The following is a 6,900-nucleotide window of genomic DNA, read 5'->3' on the forward strand; positions in this document are numbered from 1 at the left end:
AGAGAACATAATTCTGTTACGCGGAAACTCAGACACAAACCCCTTTTCCAGCATTTCTACCATACATAGAGCGGACATGGCGTCCAAGATATGCGCGCGCGCCCGCGCGCCGATCTCGGGGACAATGGAGTAGAGCACCCGTTTCCTTGCAACACCTCCAGATAGCGCTCGCCTCTGCCGCTTCGCCTGCAGTTTCTACCAGAAAGCTCGTCTTCGTGCATAGAGTTCGGCGCCAGCGTTTCCCGGTAAACATTACGGTTATATAAGCTGCAGTTGCCGGGAACCGTGAAAAGCACTCGGGGATCATTGAGTTTTATCACGTTCCATTCTTAAAGGCAGTGCTTAAGTGGCCTCCCAATTTTTACATTTCATATGAGACAAGGACTTCACAGAAAGATATACACCTTAAATGACCAACAGAGACAGAGCCGAAGAGGCCAACGGTTGAGGAGAATTGTAGTGATCAATAGCGATAGGTGACCTAAAGTCATCAACTGATCACTTGAAGTCTTCAAGTTCCCTCGTCGAAACCACGGCTCCAGTTTGAAGCTATAGAAAGGATGTAGACTTTTCATGAGATTCATTTGAAGCGGTTACAGAAACCGCATTGAAAACATGGGGAATCATTAAGATACCGAGAGAAACAATTCAATTGTTATTGTTGCCTAATGAGTTGGTTCAATAGCAATGGTTGGCACTACTAAGGCAGATGCTGCTGGTTATCTCTTTATTTAGGACGAGTAGCTTTCTTTGGATGCCTCACGCATTTCGGCGCTATGTATCTGCCTATTTATCTATTTATGTATGTCTGTAAACGTTTTCCCGCCGACTTAGATTATATGGCCTTGTTGGGAGGTAGGGATACACGCTTTCACAGTTTGAGAACGGAGAGCCGACTGGCTTTATTCAAAAGTAAAAGCTGGCTTGTCGAGCGGCTGCGGTGGCGCCCCATTCGGGCAGCCGCTTCGGTTCCAACAAAGAGCAGGGGGCAACGACCCCACGGCAAGGCACGGCGAAGTGAACTAGATTTTCGGAGCAAGGGGCAATGACCCCCACGGCGAGGCACGGCGACTTGACGGAGGGTCACTACAGTCTAAAGGTTGTAATATCGGGCTGCTGTGCTGAGGGAACCCGACTCGAAACCAACTGTCGGACCAAATTATGTCACTGATATGTGACGCTGGGTATGTGACACTGGGTAATGTGTCGCTCTTTAAGGAACCTCCTTCACTTCAAGCTTGCTTACTCGGTATGTACAACATGGGTACGTGCCAGTCTTCAATCATAAAAAGAAAAAAGATATTTTAACATTTATCCGGTGCCAGACTGAATCGAACCCGTGCCGTATATATTCGGACAATCTCATCCCAAGGATACATTCGCACGCGCACCCCTAGATGGCGCGGCTTGCCCCGAGGAAATAGTGTTCCTGTATATGCTCCCGCAGGGAGCATATACAGGAACACTTCGAGGAAAGCGCGAGGAGCGAGCCCGCAATTTCGAGCATCAGAAGAGGCTGCTGCTCTGTTTTCGCTAAACTTCCCGTCACAATATGGCGTCGCTTCGCTCGCAACGTTCTAAAACGCTTGGCGTTTTTTTTTAATGCCTCGTCTCGTCTGAAAACGAAAACAAAAAATGAAAAAACACCAACCACGTGCGTACCTCGCCACCGCAGGAGCGAGCAGCTGCCGATGTGTCCGTTTCGTTTCAACACCTGGACGCAGCTAGAAAAGCCTGCATGAACAATGTAAGCAAACAACAATGACACGTGCTTTTATCGATAGGCCAGTAGCAGGAACTTGCGATCCTGTGGCGTAATTTCGGCGAAAACAAGCAGGAGTTGAGCGCAACAGTGTTCCTTTAAAGTTGATTTTTGCAGTTTTGGCAGATACGTTCCGCTTAGGTAATAGAGCCTATCGGGAGAGACGTTAACGTGTTCGCCTTAGTGAAAGTTATGTGGAACTGTATCAAAGGCCCCCAGCAATGAAATTTCGGACCGCGTAAGATGCCTAGCATGAGACAGTGCAAATACACAATTTTACGTTTGAAATGCGAGCGGAAGTGCCACGAGAAGCTCGCGAAAGATAGCCCCTTTCGATGCCGAAACTGAAAAAAAACACACAGCATGGAGGACGGAACGCGTAGTAGAGGCCCCTTCTAGCCCGCATCAATTGAAGAGTGTGTGGCTGAATTCACGTGGTGTTTTTCGCAAAGGAGCACTGGCACTGGCACGTCAAACATCAACGCTTCCATAGCAATCGCTCTCCCGAAGTTCTTGCTGCTTCTCTAGGCCTGTGAAAAGTGAAAAGCTTTTTTTTTTTCGGCCCGTGCCCTTCTCGCAGCACATTTTGTTCGCTAGACAAGCTGACTTTGAAGTGTGCTATGTAAGCCTGAAAGTTGTGTTTAGGGTCTATGAGTGTGAGTGTCAGCCAGTAACAGAGACACTCAAGTAATCATGGCGTTGGTCTACGTCGTCGGCTTCAACGTAACGTCGTCTGCAGTAAAAGTGTTACACAAGTTCCGTTGTATTTTTTCCGATGCACATCGCCAACACGTACTTCGGGCGGCTCGTAGCAATGCAAGTTCAAAGCTCGCATCTATCTGCTCCGTCGAGATAATTTGAGGCGCAAATGGAGATGGCACATCAATATGGCTGAATTTCCGGCTTCAAGAACGGGATGTCAGGGCCTCTCCTATTTTGTTTTTCCATGCACGAAGTGCATCTTAGTTGTACTGCGGGAGAGATACGCTGGGACTTGCGTAATAGCGACAACCAACAAGTTCACGCGTCGTCTGCTTAGGTCCCGCTTGAAGTCCTGCTGACAAGAAAACTATGCATGAGCTGTCGCCCGCGTCACTTTACGTCTTCTTCCGACTCCATGTTGAAGTCTCTCCTACACTGTAAAATAATGTACGGTCTTAAACGTGATTAACGGTGTGCATTTGTCTATAACACACACCCTTACACTCAAAAATGAAGTAAGCATGTCAGTCATATATCTGTTTACACTCTCATTCAATTTTAATGGTGCCAATTATTATCCCGATCCTTTCTCCAGCTGTCGGCGCTGTTCGCCAAGGTACGCGCTTAGCTAACAAGCCCGGATGAACCTTTGCGCCAAACAACATGACTAACCGCCTTTTCTCCATCAAATAATATTCTATCACAGCTGCCAGACTGGTGAGAGGAAAATTGTAGTAAAACCAACAAATCTAGTCAGGACTTGCCATTACCCCGCCAATTTAGGCTTGGAAATTTTACCATTCAAGTAGTTACCTAAAGTAACTTGTAGTGTTGGTTAGGTTTTCAGCAACTGTCGAGCTTGTGTGATAAATGAACTGTAGGAAGAAACATCTTCCGACGACTGCTGTATATATTTTTTTTTAGAAATTAGTAAGCTTTCAAGAACTTCTGGGCCCACATCGATTCTGAAATGTTGCGCAGTTAGTGTGAGCAGCAACTCGCCATTTTTGGGGGGGAGATGGGTCGTTCTACAAGGCAAGCAATACGTAAACTCCCGTGCTTACGTACCCATTGCCCTGTAAGCGATGTGAATGTGAACGAACTCCGCCAACTCGGCGCCTTACAACAATGTATCGCGCTAGCACACTAGTAATGGTTATTTCCAACATTGTCGCACAATAAATGCATAGCAGATGCACAGAACGAAATGAATACACAAGAAGTAATGCGAAAATTCGCAGCGTTAAAAAGCGTTCATAACACAGCTGCTTGCAATATCGTCCGGTCCCATTGTGATCGCCGTGATACGAAGAGTTGGCTGTACCTACATTTTAATATTGTATCGCAGGCCTGGAGCATAATGACAGCGAACGACTTGCTCGTAGTTTTTCTGTTTTTCACCAGCACCTTTTGCGCAAAGGTAAGGGAACGATATAGCAAACTATTTCCATAAATGCTGGCAGAAAAACGTGCGCTCAATTACTACCAGTTGTGCTATAATGCGAGCACTCGAAGACAGGTGCTTTGTTGTCAGTAATAATTTTAGAAACCGCCTGCGGCAAACTGCGTAATTCTGCTGACTCAGGTGATAACTTGTACGGTCGGAATTTACCCCCATAAAAAGTGACAGTAGACACTTTGCTGATATCCAAAATTTTAGTTATCTACTTCTGTTTAATAATCACTTCAGAGAACACGTTGCAATCGATTAAATTAGGAGGGAGAGTTCTCAAGCAACTAAATCTTGGAATGAATTATTAAACCGGCACAAATTTTCAGATAAGCGCCCTCACACTTTCAGCGAATTGCATTATTGTTCCGCTTAATTTTTTTACCAAAACGCCGTTTGGTGAAATCCACTGGAACGCCAAGGCATCTTCTCCCACATCTGGGCATAGATATCTGGAAACTGGTGCCAGCCTCATAATTCCGGTTAGGAGCATAATAGGTTTCGAGCTACCTGCTGCGCATTATTACTTACAGCTCTGATTCTTTAAGTTCAGATTGTCCCAGAGTTATTGGTGAGAAGTCAATTTCTCTCACTTGAATATTGACCTGATAACCTATTTCATTTCTCGCGTATGTCACGTCCTTCGAGTAATCGCGTTCAAGCCATGGAATTGTGCTAGCCGTCGCAACCGATTTGGCATATTTTGTTAGGATTCTTTTTGTAAGTTTCCTAGACACAGTTCGTTAAAATCATTTTAAAGAAGCGTTAGCTTCTCGGGAAGCATCACTCTTTCTTCAGGGCCAATCACAGAGACAACGGGACCCGCGTTCGGGTGAGTCATGTGGGTCGCGTTGTTTGGGGGGGGGGGGGGGGGGGGGGTCCCGTTTTTCACTGTCTTGCTGAGCAAGTACACATGGTCGCTATGCTGCAAAGTGAGATGCGGAAGGTGAACAGAGTAAACGAAAAACCGCGTAATGAACGATGGAAGGACAAAATGATGGGCGCCACGTTGGGAGACAGGCAGAAAGCGGTGATCGTCTATTAGATGTTCAAAATAGGGTGCGATGAGATGCGAAGTGCAATCGAGGACTGCAGAGAATTTTGCTGCTAGCTCGAGCTCACCCGTTGTCCAGTGAAATCCAGCTCCACGTTGGCCTCATCAAGCGAGGGCTTCGTTACAGTTCTTGCTTATAGTCGCCGAGAGACTCGAGCTCCCTTATTAGCGTGCCCGTGAACCCCAAAGAACTTCCGGTCATGCATTATTGACAACCAAGTTATCCAAGGAAATAAAAAAAAAACGTAGGAACATGTTTTTTGTGCGACCAAATGTAAAGAATGCCCCCTTGCTTCCAGCTTATGTTCGCCTCTCTCTTGTTATACTTAGCGGTGAAATTCCTTCGTCAGGCATTCCAGCTGTAGAGCAGAACTGCTGTCTGCTGGAGAGTTCTACACATTCATAGGCTCTTTTAGCTTGCGTTCTTCGAGAGTTACAATATATATATATATATATATACCACGAACCATGAAGCCCTTTACCACTGCTACGTTCAAGAAATACGCTTAAATGGCAAATATGTGGAAACTTAGAGTCAGCGATGGGGCATTGTGTTTCGTTCAGACTCCGGAGAAGAGACCACCTGGAGATCTGTTGACTGCTACGCGCAATTGTTGCGCCTTTCGACTCGCAAGCAGAAAAGGCCGGCACTATACCGTGTCGCGTCGACGAACCCGGCCACAAGCGTTTGCACGACGAGTCTCGTGGACATTGTCCATCGGTTGTTCTTGCCGCATGTCTCTCGTGTTTTATATGTTTTTCATGCATCTCTCACGTTTTCTCGGCTTGTTCGCACTGCCTATGACCTCACCCGTTCATACTCGCCCCGTTTTTGTAATCTCTCTTCGTGACAGACGAACGCACCCGCTTGGCTGTGGACAAAGGGTGCACGTACAGTCAGCCTCAAACGTTTACGGGACGCAGGATCAGTCAGCCTCGAATTAACTGTTCCAGCACGTGGTAGCCTTCGCCACCTACACAGTGATTCATTAAATACGAAGTGCCATGCTTTAACAGTGCAGGAATTCAAATTTGAATGGGAAACCGCATCCCGTAATCTTTCGCTGTTGACTGTACATACTGCGCTACGAAAAACACGCTCAACCTTCCTTAGACACACTAGTCTCAGTGACATATCTTAATTAGATTGCATGTTCCGTGTGGTTGCGTATTATGTGTATGCCGCGCGTCTGCAACGTGCGATGTGCTTAACATTTCATTTTCCATCGTACCCGTCTGGAGCGCTATGCCACCAGGCAAGCCCTCTCCAGTATTCATTAAATGTTTCTCGCTCCCTCTCTCTCAACATGCGTATACGCGCAAAGCTACTTTCATACGCATTATCGCGTAAAATTAGAAGGGACATGCAATTTGTGTTCGCCTATCGAATACAGCTGAGTCATGACATGACGGCGTGCAGACGACATTTGAATGCCTGCAGGTCAGACTAATGCATTCTATTAGCCATTTTTAATGCGTTAGTAATACGAGTGTCTAAGTGAGAAAAAAGTCCATGTGTGCGAAATGTTGGAAGCTGGTCATGTGGTAAATGTATTATATATATATAATAATATAACTTACAGATGGCATTGGTCTGCTCCGGACCACCGTCAATTGCACTTCGCACCTCGAATAGGCGGCACCTGTATCGAATGAGCTGCTGAATAACACTCTGCAATGCGGCGAACGGTGTTAAATGATGTGTTCGGGACGTGAAAGATGTGCGACATAATGTTGACGCATTTCTCTAGCATTTGCCTCTGAATCGCGATTGAATTATTCTTTTCTCTAATAAATTACTTCTTGTTATACAGTCAGACCTCGATTTAACGAAACCAGCATTTACAAAATTTTCGATTTAGCGAAGTGCTTCCAGTCGTGCGACGCGTACTCAGAGCCTTTTGAAGAGGCTTGGTTAGCCAGAAAACCCGC

Source organism: Dermacentor andersoni, chromosome 10 (assembly GCF_023375885.2).
Source record: "Dermacentor andersoni chromosome 10, qqDerAnde1_hic_scaffold, whole genome shotgun sequence".
Taxonomy (NCBI): domain Eukaryota; kingdom Metazoa; phylum Arthropoda; class Arachnida; order Ixodida; family Ixodidae; genus Dermacentor; species Dermacentor andersoni.